Raw genomic sequence first — 15436 nt, forward strand, 5'->3', positions numbered from 1 at the left:
CCAATCCAGCCGCAAGCAAATTCAAACTTTATAAAATCGGATTGCAGAGCTTCTCTGAATCCCTCACTTGGATTCAATTGACGTTACAAGCTGCTCTGATGCAGAACCTCGATGCTCTTCCCATTGCATTAAGTGTCCCTCAGCTCAGCCCGTTTTGTCCGAAAAGTCAACATTAATAAATCTAGCAACGGTGATTTAGCTGGTATTCTGTCGTCAGGTTACAGTGAAATTCACAGCAAACATGTCTTAATAATAATAATCTTTGCATTTGATATAGCGCCTTATCACGTCTTCTAGATGTCTCAAAGCGCTTCAAAGAATATACTGTAAAGTGAATTTACTGTATATTTGTGTGCGAAATGCGGCAGCTAATTGCGCACAGCAGTGTCCCACAAGCAGTTGTGGATTGATTGACCAAATTGTTATTGCTTTTTTTTCTTGAGGGATTATTATTAGGCGTGTAGAGTAAGGAAACTTGCCCAAGGTTTCACCCTGCCGGGAATTGAACCCAGGTCTCTCGCTTGCAAGGCGAGTGCTCTAACCACTGAGCTACAGGATTCCACAGTCTTTTACTGTAAGAGCAATTATTGGGGGAGTATGATCAGCCCTTTGATCTCAACCTTCCAGAATACCACCACCAACAACAGCAAATACAACTTGTATTTACATAGCCTCCTTCACGCAGGATAGCATCTGGGAGTCCTGCACAGTGGCCGAGCTGGACTCCGAGTAAAGTAGAAGGGGGAGGGGAAGATAATCAATGACCGTAGTGTTATTGAAGAGGTAGGACAGTCATAACTGAACAATCCTCAATTTTGGAAGGAATTCCAATACGCCTGCTTTCATATTCCACGTCTTGTCTGGTTCAGTCTCAAACCACAGACCAGAAGATTCGATATTTGAATACAAGCGGATTCAGCCCTTCACCCTTCCAAGGTCCATAAAACCCAGAGGCAAGTTGTACATCTCTGAATATGAACTGGCTGTGAGAAGATACACATGGCAAAGCCGACTGTTCATCAGCATGTCAGATTCATCAATAAAACAACTGTACACAGTCCTTTGCCTTGTGCAAATTGGCTTCCGCAGATGCTTAGAAATACAGTCACTACCCTTGACAGCAATGACCTGTGAAGCTGTTTGAGATGATTCCATATTTACAGGCCCTATATCAAATGTAAATAATCTTAATATTATTACTATATTCCTTGCATGTAGGGCTGTCCTTACTGGATAGGTGCCATTACTCCCATTTCAAAGTCATTTTGACGCTTGGCCAACTAACATAGGAATTCTTTACACTTTATTACCTTTCAATATGAAGTGCCAGAACCGAAAGACACATACCAACCATAAATCATTACCATTTATAGCGAAGAGAGATGCAAATTTTTTCCCAGAATTTTATGACAATTTCAAAACCAGCCAAAGCTTTCAGACATTGCTAACTCTAGATGACTTGGGATGTCATTTGCGGCATTTCTCACCTGCAGTGCACTACGAGGCTTCCCGGCAGAATTCCCACTGAAACATAGGGATGCCGCTTCGGAAACGGATCGCTTCTCAGTGGGATTTCTAACCAGGTTAAGGAACTCTATTAAGAATACCGCAAATGAGGATACCTGCATTTCCTTCAAAAAAAAGTTCAGCAAAAAAACAAGGAAATCGTCTTACTTTCTCCATTGATCTGTTGATGAAAATATTTGTCGTCAATGAAATCAAATCAGTGCGATCAAAGAAATCACAACTGTATTTCTAACAAACATGAAGGCAAAGCTAATACAGTGTACTTTATAAGGCAAGACATGTTCCTGAGTTTCTCTTTGGTCTGAACAATGAAAGTAAGGTACAACAGGTTTTAAGAGGTAGGGTTGAAATTTAAAATGCAAGAAGTTCCTGAAACAAAACAAGATAAAAATCCTTATCTCTCAAATCAGTAGTGGACAGGCTACAAATCCAGCCCAAATTGAATTTTCCTTTTAAGTCCCTTTGAATGCTGCTGTTAATGTATCAGTTTCCTGGTGTGGGCTTTAAGTTATTCCTATTCAAGCAAAATAAATCAACAATCCTTGACTTGACACAATTCATTCAATCCAGCGGCATTTGCGTCCCTTGCTAATTCTCCTTTTTTCTGCTTCAATTACACCTTTTAACCTTACAAGCACTTGCCGTAAAAACGCTTTCCTGAAAACCATCTATCAAGCAGATAATTTCGCTGAATATGTTGTTTTGTGTTGCCCACCAGACAAAACCTCAAGACAAATCACGGATAATCTGAAGCTGTGATGGTCTATGTAATTTTCTTTGTACAATGTCTGAACACAGAATCACCTTGTTAAGTTCATCAGAGAGCGAAGACCAGCTCACTTCAAACCCATTCTCGTTTGTAAACTGCAATCAAAAATTACTCTATTCACTGGAACATAAAGCAAAAACTTGCTCCTCAGAACTCTGCTCAACAAAAGCACAACGTTTCCATACTGTCAACTATTTCTAGCTTCACCATCAAATAAAATGGGGATCAGCTATGAGGGTAGGGGCTTGAGGGGGGGGGGGGGCAAAGTGAGAAGGCTGTGGGTTCAAGCACCATGTTGGGATATTGAATTTACCGTCTAGGCTGATGCTCCAATGCAATGTTCGGGGTGGAGATGGGGGAAGGGGTCGGTTGCCATTTCAGAGGAGCCATCTTTCAAGATGAGATGTTAAACTGAGGTCCAAAATAGTAAAGAAATACTTCTTGGTGCCGTTTGCAACTCTAAGCCCACGTCCTCTTGCTCTTTCATCAGGTCATCACTCCCTCCCTTGCCTCTTTCAAGACTCATCTCAAGATCCTCCTCTTCAAGCGTGCCTTCGATCACTCTCCTACCCCTACCCTCCCCGCCCTCCAACCGCCTGATCCCAATCACCAGCTCGGGTGCAGATCCCTGACTGTCAAGCGCCTTGGGACATCCTTCTGACGTGAAAGGCGCTACACAAATGTAATTTGTTGTTGTTGTTGTTGAAACGTGACTCACTTTCCTCTCTCCATAGATGCTGCCTAACCTGCTGAGTCTTCCCAGTGACTACTGTTGTTATTTCAGATTTTCACCATCTACAGTAATTTGCCTTTTGTCCTCTTGCTCTACTGTCTTGCTTCTAGCTTTCTGTGCAGTACCTCAACGATCTTATCTGGGATACAGTTGCACAAAAACCTGTAGGATTTGTAATGTAAGGTAGCCCACGTAAAATCAAACGTGAGAGAACCACTGAAATCTACAGCACAGAAGGTGGCCATTCAGCCCATTGAGTCTGAACCAGCTCTTAGAGAAAGCTACCCATTCACTGCCCTGCCCGATACCCACATCCATTGAAGTCTTTCTCTCTCATGTACCCGCCTGCTTCCCTCTTGAAACCCACAATAGATTTTGCCTTTGAAACCTTACTTGGCAGGGCATTCCGTGTCGCAATAACTTTCTGGGTGTGAAAATAATTCTCCTAAACAATCTTTTTGCTCTTCTCCTGTCAAAATCTTATTTCTCCTTATTTCTCCTGTCAAAACCCCACGCCGGGTTTATTATACTTTTCCCTAAAATTGTGAAACTTTAAGCACCGAATGACTGTGACATGCAATGAAAGATCTTTCCTTTTTGATAAGGTTTGAGACATGAATGATTCATATCTATGGATCCCTTCAACTCCTCCAATGTACGAAATATCTCAGTCACTTGAAATAATCCTGCAGAACAATTACTACATTTTTTCAGTGCCCGACACAGAAATGAAATTCAAAATCCAGCGAATTATAATGGTCAATACATTGTTTTTTTTTAATGGGGTTTAAAAACATTAACAACCCAAACTGTTCGTTCAAAAAGGTAATTACACTCTGTAATCTGTTCTTATCCCATGAAGCATTAATAACCTAAACAAAATACTATTGTCCGATGTTATTGCATTGAAGCCAACGTCATGGCAAGATTACATCTTGTAATTGAGTTGAATCTGGGATGATGTAAATGGGTCCAGCTTCTTTGCAGAACAGCTCAGTAAACGTATATAAATGACAGCAATCTAGTCATTGGCTGCGACATTCAAATCGTTTTTAAAAATCGGACGCATTTCGGTCAAAGCATTAACTGATATGAAGATGTCAAGCAAGCAAATGCCAATGTGATCGCAGATAACACATCACTGAACAGAGACGCTGGGCAAGCCCTGACTGTGGTGATATGGCAAAGGCAGGTCTTTCTTTATTAATATAATATATAAGAATAATCCTTGCATTTGATATAATATATAATAATCCTTGCCTTATCTGAAAAGTTTCAAAGCGCTTCACAGTATATACTGTAAAGTGAATTGACTACATTTTGTGGGCGAAATGCGACAGCCAATTGCTCACGGCAGTGTCCCACAAACAGTCATGGATTGAGTGACCAAATTATTTATTTACTGAAGGGATTATTACCCCTGGAAAAGCGATCCACCAATCGACAAACAACCGGGTTCCTACTTACTGCTAGGTAAACAGAGGTGTTTGGAGTAAGGAAACTTGCTTAAGGTTTCACCCTGCCCCGGAATCGAACCTGGGTCCTCTCGTTTGCGAGGTGAGTGTTCGAACCAATACACTACAGGACTCCATCTTTATTACTGTTCGTTCTATACCTAATCAGTCAGTCAGTGCAGCAAGGGCCAAATTACTCTGCAATTTATATATTTTTTGCAATCGAACAATAAAAGACCAGCTACTGCCAACTAACTTTAATGCCTTGCATCATTTCGAACATTAATAATTCAATATGGAACTGAATCTGAATCAACAAATACACTTTTCTGTGGGGGAAAGAACAGGGAAAAGATACTCGCTTGCCCTGAGTTCTGGAGAGTTTGAGGTACTGAATTATTTAAAGCCATCTGAGCCCAAATTAGGGCTGGATACCTGAGTCCATCTAAAGCAGGAGAGAAACTAAAGACTTCCTTACACTGAATCAGAAAGTTCAGAACTTTAAAAAGTATTTGTAATAATGTATACGATCTGACTACCAATCCACCGAAGAATTTTGGGCATTCACTTTCTTGGCTTTGTGTGGGACATTGCTGTGCCCAAATCAGCTGCAAAACTAAACAGTCACTACATTTTACAGTGCATTCTGCGAGGTGCTTTGAGACGTCCTCCTGATGTGAAATGAGATAAGTTTCTTTTAGGAAATAATATCTCGTGATACAGTGTATAGTTTGGAACTTGACATATGCCAGCGACTGCCAGGATGGGGGAAGGCCGACTGGATGGACCTTGGTCTTCTTTCTTTTAGCAATTCTTATGTTCTTATGGTCTTACGAAAAGGCGCTGCATCAAATGCAAAGATTATTAAACAAACCCAAAGTTCGCTTCCTGCTTTCGAATAATCATTGTTCTACGTCTGCCAGAACGTTGCAGCAAAAAGTGTGAATTAAGAGACTAAATGAAAGGAATCTTCCGTGTTTGGTAACTGAAAACATGAACATTCTTTGCAAATAGCAAGGCTAGAGAGAGAGACATGCACATGCTGAGTGCTTGCTTAGCATGCAGTGGGAAACTTTGCCAGAATTTACAAGTGTGATTTTTCTTTTCAAGGATACTAATCATAATCAAGGTCCCATCGTAACCTCCACCAGAAGCATTGCCAGGAACTCAGTCGCTGCTGTAAAAAAAAAGCACTCTCGCTTGATTATTAAAACATCAACCTATCGTTTACGTACATGAAGTACCGATTCTGTCACAACCCGTTTACCAACAAAGTGAGGAATTGCAGAGGTGGTGAAGGAACAGTATCAATTCCTGTCACAAAGCCTCGGTATGACAATGTAATAGTTCCCCCGCAAGTATCAGAACCACAAGATTACTTGCTAAAACCGCTGCCTTACCACAAGGTGAATTTATATCAAGCTGAATTGTCCTGGGTTTGACCTTGCCTCTACTAATGAGTTAGCAGAGAGCAAGAAAATAAGTGATAATCCTTGCTTTTGTCATTCGTGTCATGAGAATGTCTCAAAGCACTATGCAGGATATACTGTAAAGTGTAGTGACTGTATATTTTGCAAGGTGAATGTGACAGCTGATTTGCACACAGCAACGCTCCACAAACAGCCATTAAATGACTGATGATTTCTTGCTTGAATCAAAACATATCACAATTGAAGAAGTGTAAAAAGTTAGAGGATCCCTTAATGTGGCAGGTACATTGAGATCACCACATGCTCTGCTACCTACTGTAGAGGGATTGAAGCCAACAGACTGGCGTTAATTCTGCCAGTTCCTCATCGCTGTCTGTCTGAACGCAGTCCAAGAAAAGTTGAACTCAGAGTTATTGAGAAAGGTTAACAAAAAAAAGTTCTACCATGAGGGATAGGAGTCTGCGATTGAAGCTATGCTTCCAGCTCCCCAATGTCTTCTCCCTGGGCTCAAACCAAGTGAAGTAGAACTCAAAAGTTAGCAGGAAAGGTTAACAAACTTTGTCCTGTTACCATGCTGAAAAAGAGAGAACTTTGACGTGACCTGATTGAAGTTTGCAATAGTTTGAAGGAAATGTATTATAAAGTCGACCCAGAAAAATCATTCACTCACAAAAGGGTTCAAAAACGAAGCGACCAAAGTTACTTTCAGTAGCAAATAGGTAATTCAAGTGAGAACGATTTCACACAAAGGGCACGAGACATAATGAACAATCTAGCACATAGGGTCATTGAAAGAAAATGGGTTCAAGAGACAACCAGATCCATTTCTGGAGGGGATTGGAGGCATATATGGTGGGAAGGTGGATTGTGTTCATACAAAAAGGGACAGGTCTATTGGGACTGGCAGTCTTTGCCTCAGCTTCCAACAGGAATGCACGTTGCCAGTTTCTTTTGATGGTTAAGATCGTTGGGGGCATTTCATTGCAAGAAACAACCATCACAAGCAAAGCCTTGCAGCAAGCGAGTATTAGAAAAAATTCGGAGTTAATTTCTAGCAGTGATTCACCGTCGCTGAGAAACGTCTCCAAGGAATAAGGAGTAGCGTGATCAAAGATAGACTCTGTAGAATGCTGCAGCTTTCTGCATCTCAGAAATCACGATGAGGAACAAGGCATTCAGGTGAGTCACCAGAAGAAAGAGCATCTCCTCATGTTAGGACTTGAAACATCCCCTAACCTGTCACTTTCCAGTGAATCATTCTTATAATAGAATCCTTACATTTGATATATATTCCTTGCACTTGCACCTAATCATGTCGTTGAGATGTCTCCAAGCGCCTCGCAGGATTTTGCTGTGAACAGTAGTGACTGTGTATTTTGAAGGCAAACATGACAACCATTTTGCGCACAGCAACGTCTCACAAAACAGGCATTTAGTGAATGTGAACGTGAACATGGGGGATTGTTGGCCGGGACACAGGAAGAAATTCCCTTGGGAACTTTAAAATTCATTTGAACAGGTGAAGATGGGACTACGCTTTAAAATTTCATCTGAAGGATGGCACCTCCAACAAGCAACAACCCCCAGCAGCATGCATCGGAGTGTCAGCCTAGACCAAGAGAGTTCAAAGCAGTACCCCGACGCACCCTCTGGGGTCCCCAAGCCTTGGCTCTTGCCAACCTGCGCCTAACACCTTCTGGAATTAGGTGAGCAGGAATGCTTCCCTCCAGGGAGAGAGCGTGCATTCCATTCCAACAACCTATCTCTGGAATTTCCATGTGCAGGTGGGATGCATGGAAACCTCAGCTTGGTTTGGATACTTACGCGAGATGATAGGTTTCTGCATGTGTCAGACACTGGGCTGACCAAACAAAATGTTCAAAGTCCCAATGTGGAGTTTGAACTCATAACCTTCTGACTCGGAGGAGAAAGTCTTACCGACTGAGCCAGGCTGGATCATTGCAATACTTTGCATCACGCTCAGCAATTTTGAGACATCAGCGCGAGACACACAAACAAAATCAAAACTCTGCAAAAACAATCCACTATCCTGGTCAGTGAGAGCAAAACCTTTACGGGGGAAACAATTTCATACAATTGCAAAACAAAACACAAAGACTTGGTACCAGAAGGAGTTATCGCTATACCAAATGCAAGTAATATTTCGTAAATCCAATATAATTCGCCCCCAAAATATATTTAATTCATTTGACAGTATATTCTGTAAAGCACTTGAGACACCTCAGCCAGGTGATAAGGTGCTAAATCAAATTCAAGGATGATTATTATTATTATTTTGATCATCATTAAGCATGTTAATTTAAAGTCTGAAATAGGTTCATTAGGTATCTCATGCCCTGCACCAAAAGCCTGCAATTATGTAAATGGAGCTAGCAAAGGGAACTCTGAGAAACTGCAAGGTAACATTGCAATGGGTTGACTTTGCCAACAGGAGGTCTTGAGAGGTCAGCTGCCAAGGTCTCACAGCGTTAGTTGGATACGATTCCTGCTGCATCCTGCAGTCTCTCCACTCCCAGTGTGGAAGCTCAGCAGTCAGGCCCCGATGGCAGAAATCTCACGCTGGAGCCCACTAAAGGTTTACATGTCCCTCGAAAGAATTATGAATCCCTTAATCACGAGTGGCCACGCGATGCAACTGAGCATCTGTCAATTTAATTCTGGCAAAATTCTGTTCAAACAATCGCGTGTGGGATGTAGCCAAGGTGAAGGGAAGCCAGCATGACATCAAGATACTTTGAAAGATTCAGCTCAGGAATGATATTAATAACCCTTGCACTTGGTACAGTACTTCATCACATCATCGAGACGTCCCAAAACATTTCACAAGATTTTACATGTGTACTGTAGCAACTGTGTATATGGGGAACACAGCAGCCAATTTGCACACAGCAACAACCATAATAATATAATGATAATCCTTGCATTTGATATAGCGTCTTATCACGTCTTCGCGATGTCTCAAAGCGCTTCGCAGAATATACTGTAAAGTGTAGTGATTGTGTTTTATGGGTGAAACGCGGCAGCCAGTTGCAGACACTTGTGGTTTCACTTTACAGTCTATTCTGTGAAGCGCTTTGAGACATTGAGAAGACGTGAAAAGCGCTATATAAAATGCAAAGATTTTTATTATATTATTATTGAGTGACCAAATTAGTATTTTCTTTTTTGAAGGGGTTATTACCTCCTTAGTCACAAAGTGAATGATCGATTTTATCCGGGGGGGTTGGCCAGGACACTGAGGGGCAACTCCTTTCTCTTTTCCGAAAGTTCCATGGGATCTTTAACTCTTGAACATCTTCCTGAACAGGCAGAAGGGGCCTCAGTTTAATATCTTATTCGAAGGATGGCACCACAGACAAACCAGTGCTTCACCCCCAGCACTGCCTATTTGTTTGAAGTCCCAAATTGGGGGTTTGAACACACAACCTTCGGCCTCAGAGGCGAGAGTTCTATCACACGAGGCAGACTACAACATGACTCGCTTGGTCTCCCCCACACTGAGGTGGTACGTTTGAGAGTTTCCTGCACTACTGAGGTTGAAAATGCGAAATTCACGAGTTGCAATTCCCTGCCCCAGTCGCAATGTACTGCATTCTCCCCCCAAAGCATCAGCAGTGGATTTCAAGCTATCTGCATCCGGAGAAGTTTACAGATGGTCATCCCTTGGTAACCACAGCTAAACCCTTATTAACTACATGTACTGACAAGAGATAGTGCAATCGTTGGACTTGGATCCCTAAGCATACCTCAGCCGGTTTGACTGATTACACAGAAGCAGATTTCCCAGAAGAGACACCTCTCAACGCTGAACCTATTGCATGATATTCTGCACAGATCAAAGCATTCAATAATGAATCATGGGTGGATGGAGGAAAGGCTGGCAATTGACAGACCCTTCTTCCTCACTCTCTTTGTTGGTCTTCGATGATTTTTTCCCCAACTGGGTAATCTCCAGCTTCGTTGATGGAGCTTCACTTGATACTCTATTTCAATATTTCATTAAAAAAAGTAAGCTCACTCATCAAACGCTTGACTTTCCAACACCGTGGGATGTCCTCCTGATGTGAAAGGAGCTATATAGACACAATTTGCTGCTGTTGTTGTTGTTGTTGTTGTTGTGGTACTCCATATTCCTGGGATTTCAGAGCATCTAGAATTTACCAAATGCTTCTTTTTTGTATGGTATAAATAGCCCTTTCATTTTTAGAGCACCTAATCAAGTCATTCAGATGTTTCAAAGCAGTTCTCAAGATTTTTACAGTGAGGTGCAGTGAGTGTGCATTTGTAGGCGGATGCAGCAGCCAATTTGCACACAGCGACGTCCTCACAAACAACCGTGAAGTGAGTGACCGATTCATGTTCAATTTGAAACCATTTTTTTGTAAGTTTCTTATAAGAAACCACTGAAATGAGCTGCAAAGGTAAGACTGAATTCAATGATTTGCCTTTCTCTGAAACACGAGGACAAGAGAACAAATCTTAATGCAGATGAAATTTCTCCTCTCCCCCCACTTCCCCCTTCCATGTAATGTTCTTTGACAAAAATGGAAATCACCACAGTGGAATTTTATTTAAACTGCCTGAAGACTGTCGATACATCTAATCTTTGCAGTACAAGTAAATTAGAAACACAATGAACGAAAAACACAACTGGTTTGACAGGCTGTTTGACTAATAATATGCTTGGAGCCGAGCTGGTAAATATTAATATCACTCTTTACCGTTTGCCATTTAATTTATCGCCCGAAAGCACTGCCCATAAAAAAGCAAGACAGAGATCATATCACACTGAGCAGGTGCGTAACCTTCACTGTGCTAATCTTGGTTTGTTTTCATTTGGAAATGAAGTAATTTTGTATTTTGTAATATCAGCACTGTACGTGGAATATATTGAGAGCTTGATTGGTTGGACGCAAAAACAGAAATTTATTTTCGACCGTGCTTTTGTCCAACTTTTCTCCCCCCTCCACCACCCCGTCAGGCATTCTGAAACACTATGAGACATCTTCCAGATGTGAACAACAACAACAACAAGTTACATTTGTATAGCGCCTTTTATGTTGGGAGGACGTCACAAGGCGCTGGACAGAGTACAGCATTTCAGACCCAAGCTGGGGTCGTGGGTTTAAGGGAGGGGAGGGGAAGGGGGGTGACCGATGGCATGGGCGAAGTGGAGGGTCTTGAGGCGGGACTTGAAGGAGGCTAAGGAGGGGCTTAAGTGAAAGGCGCTACTTAAATGTAAATCATTGAATCAGTTCTGTGGTCTTTTCAAACAAAACTTAGCGAACAAGATCACAAGAGTAGTTTGGATGAAGAAGCCCCTTCTGCCCATTTGATCTCATCCCTCCAGAACACCCACCCTACCATTCCTCTCATTACAGAACCAAGCTGGTTTTCAAATGAGTCCCAAAGCCCTGCACTCAATCACCCTTCCTGGCAACTCTGTGCCAGGTATTAGTTTCCCTCTGGGTTAAAAAATACTTCCTGCCGTCTGACATGAAATTGTGCTCAGCATCCCTCAGCCTTCCCCCTATCTCAAAGTTCACGAAAGTATTGCTCTGCGTTGACTCTCTCGTTGGCTGCCTGAAAAGGCATGACTGGTCCAGTCTATGCTGGGCATCAGGTTTCCAATGTGAGGGGTGAGCGTGCACCTTATAGATTCTACTGAGAGCTTAAGTCAAACATTACATTGAGAGCAACAGCGAACGTAGCAATTCTTTATTTTACTAAAAGATCCATATCCTCCACACCTCCTTCTCTCCTCTGCCCACTCCCCCACCCACCCCCCAGCTTCAATCCATCACCAGTTTAATTTTTCTCTGCCATTTTGTTACATAGACTAGATTTATGGGGACAGGTAGGCTTGTAGCACACAGGAACCAGGAAGTGGACATGTGTCAACATCTATTGAACACGAGCCTGGGTTTGACTCTGATGCCCTCCACAGTTGAATAACCTGGCATCACGCCCTCAAATGTGACGGATGGCTACTCACGGGAGGCCCTGGAGAACTGCCAATGATGTGAAGATGTTCTCAACATAAAGATGGATGTTTGACCAATTATTGATATGTAACCAATCCCAACTTCCCATTTCATTTCCAATAACATTATTTGACTGTTTGTCGGACGCTGCTGTGCACAATTGGCTGCCGCGTTTCGCCCACAAAATATACAGTCAATTCACTTTACAGTATATTCTGCAAAGTGCTTTGAGGCGTCTCAAATACATGATAACGTGCTATATCAACGCAAGGATTATTATTATATTATTATATTTGAAGTACTTTGAATCATCCTCCCAGTCATCCTTTCCTATGTAAATTGTTGCTGTATGTTAGATATTAAAATAAATTGGTTGCCATGTTTGTCTTCAAAACACAGTCACTACACCTTAGAGTATATCCTGCGAAGCACTTTGAATCGTCCTCCTGACGTGAAAAACACTGTATCAAAAATAAGGATTATTACTATAAAACTTTCAAAGTTACTGTACTTTTTCCAGTTTTAAACAGGTATGTGCAAAAGTTTTTTTTAAAGAAGTCACAATCCTACAGACAAAACAATCTCATTTTTACTGTAGGCAGATTCAGAAAGGTAAATATTTGCGGATCTGCGTTTCAGACTCTGACTCCAATGTGGGTACTGGAGCACAGATGCTATTTACAACCAGATCAGATGACAAAGTTGCTGCATTCCAAAATAGCTCGACAATAGTTGTCAATCCAGGATCCAATTACACTCCAAACCAAAGCATTCATTTCCCTTTCCCATCTTACTTTATTAATAGAAAGGTAATAAAACCATTTGCTTCTGACTGCAAGGCTACCTGAGGGACGAGGGGGTCACAGTTTTGAACTCAGAGTCTGTGCCCTCTGTACTTAGGCTGTCAAAATAAGGCATCAGCTGTAACAATATTTTGTTATTTCTATGAAAAAAAGTATGACGGGGCCTATTTTCGATTCGTATTAATGTTAATGCAACCAATGCATATTTCAAACATGACTGCTTGAAATCATTTTGGAACCAATGCCCATTTCTCTGGCAGAGATGCACAGAGGTTCCATCGCACCAAGATTAGCACAGTATATTTTCCCTTCATTAACTACCCGATGATGTGACTTGTAATTTTCTTTTTTTTTAAAAAAGCGATCCTTGAAGACATTCGGTATTTATGAACCGGCTGATATCTCAAATCGCCCACAAGAATACACAGTCAATCCACTTTACAGTATTCCTGCGAAGCGCTTTTAGACGTCTCAATGATGTGATAAGGCGCTACATCAAATGGAAGGATATTTTAATTACTATTAATTCTGCACAAAATACAAGGTGGCCAAGCCAAATCTTACTCTCAATGAGAACAAAGTGTAGGAACCAGGAAAGATAACAGTCTATCTTAAGAAAGCAGCTGGTTTAAGAAGCATTGGATTTGCTGGATCACGTGTTTAGGATGGTGGTGGAGCTGCACGTTGGCCATCATAGAAATTAATTGAGACAGTAGATGTATAGTTAACCAAACAGATATCGTAGCAACTTGGAGGGACCAGAAGATTGTGGACTTCTGGAGAAGATCACAGGCCCAAGCTTCCTCAAGAGATTTGTCTTAAGTCACCTTCTGACAACTGGATAAAGCACAATGATTTTCCCTCTAGATCTAAGAATCACATCTGCAAATAGCCCGAAAGAAGAACAAAAATAACAATTGGGACTTCTCCAGCAAAACAGTCTTATTCAATCGACTGAGAACATGTATTCAATCCTTCAGATCCTGGCTAACTCATGGCACGATCAACACATGGAAACAATTAAAATAGTAGAAAAATTGGCTGCTGTGTTTTGCCCATAAAGTACACAGTCACTCCATTTTACAGTGTATCCCGTGAAGCACTTTGAGATGCCTCAATGATATGATAAGATGCTGTATCAAATGCAAGAATTATTATTATTATTAAGATAATCAATAAGAACTTTCTTGATTTAAAAACTCTTCAGAAGTTAGGTGAGATACTACCGAATCCATCCCACAAAACTTTCCTCTCAACACGGAGGCAATCAGACCTGTTTCAGACCTCTCTTAAACTTCTCTCTTCCCTCAGAGGAACCTGCTTCGGACAAATCGATTCCCACCAGGTGCCCTCTTAGAAACATCAACAGGCACTGTCCCAAAACACTTCGCCAATTGCCTCAGGCTGTCTCCAACAAGAAATGAACGTGAAATGAATGGATAAAAACAGCAGATTGAGCTTCCCCTGGGTGTAACCTAGGCACGAAATCTCTCAACTCTAACCCGCTTTTGATCAGGTCCCCTGTGGACGAACACACAGAGTAGGTTTCCCTTGGGTGTAACCCAGGCACAAAGTCGTCCAGCTCTATCCTTGCTTTCAGGCTGTGCACAACCACAAAATGGTTAGGATACCAGAGCATTTTATAATTTAATAACAATTTAATAACAATAACTTGGTCACACAATCCACGACTGTTTGTTGGTCACTGCTGCGCGAAATTGGCTGCTGGGTTTCGCCCACAAAATATGCAGTCAATTCACTTTACAGTGTATCCAGTGAAGCGTCGCAACGATAGGATAAGGTGCTATGTCAAATGCTAGGTTTATTATTATTATTTTAGACTTATTTCCATCTAACAATTTGAAAGATTTGAAACTCACACTCCAGACAAGTTAGATTGAGTTATATGGGCTTAATTGCTTATCAACACAAAGGAACTCATTAGGAAACATTGTACCTGTGAATTACTTAAAATTTGAGAAACGAACCGACTAAATCCACTGCAACTAATGTAATATTATATGCACCCTCCTCCCAAACCAAGATCTTAATGTTTTCAGTATAAAACTGGTTAATCCACTGGATCTATTCCACGGATGAAGAATGACAGTGAAACATGATCTAATTCACACATTTCAGTTGATTTATTTTTAGCTGACGTTGCTCGTTTCCTGGAAATAAGATATTTATGAAACATACAGAAGAGTCTAGATTTATCTTATTTATGTAGCATTTCACTGCTATCCAAATTGTTGAATTCAGCCCTAATTGAAGTCTTTTGTTTTGTAATTCTTAAGAGAATTCATAGAAAGTCAACTTCAAAATTAAAATGTAGTTAACCATGTGCTGGACATGCAGGATGCAGGATATGAACAAATTCCTTTTAAACAAAGAAATCTGTGACCTTGAGGCTGGGGACAACTGCCCCCAGAGCAGATTTCACATAGTGTAGAACAGGGAGGGGGTGGGTTGACCATTCAGGAATGGCTGCTTGATTGACTTTGGGGCTTAGGGATTTTCTATGTGAAGGTTTTCCTGTGGGACAGAGTAGATGGAGCAAAAATAAATAGCAGTTTAACAAAGGGATTAGAGGGTATCAGAGATCATCATCTCGCGGATTAAACTCAATAAGTGTGGCTCCTGCATTTTGCTAGGATCCCACACGTGTCACGTGTGGAACATAACCTACTCTGACAAGTTGCGAGGTTGGATCGA

The 15436-nt window shown here is 41.4% G+C and overlaps 1 protein-coding gene and 1 non-coding gene across 2 annotated transcripts in view; both read right to left on the reverse strand.

Moving 5' to 3' along the window:
* The window catches only part of ptprt (protein tyrosine phosphatase receptor type T), a 313345-nt gene that overhangs the window by 229584 nt on the left and 68325 nt on the right, over positions 1 to 15436 (reverse strand). The window lies entirely within an intron of this gene.
* Positions 488 to 559, reverse strand: trnaa-ugc. Its single transcript has one exon. It is a non-coding gene; the product is annotated as a tRNA-Ala (tRNA).

The sequence above is a fragment of the Callorhinchus milii genome, unplaced genomic scaffold (assembly GCF_018977255.1).
Source record: "Callorhinchus milii isolate IMCB2004 unplaced genomic scaffold, IMCB_Cmil_1.0 Scaffold18, whole genome shotgun sequence".
NCBI lineage: Eukaryota > Metazoa > Chordata > Chondrichthyes > Chimaeriformes > Callorhinchidae > Callorhinchus > Callorhinchus milii.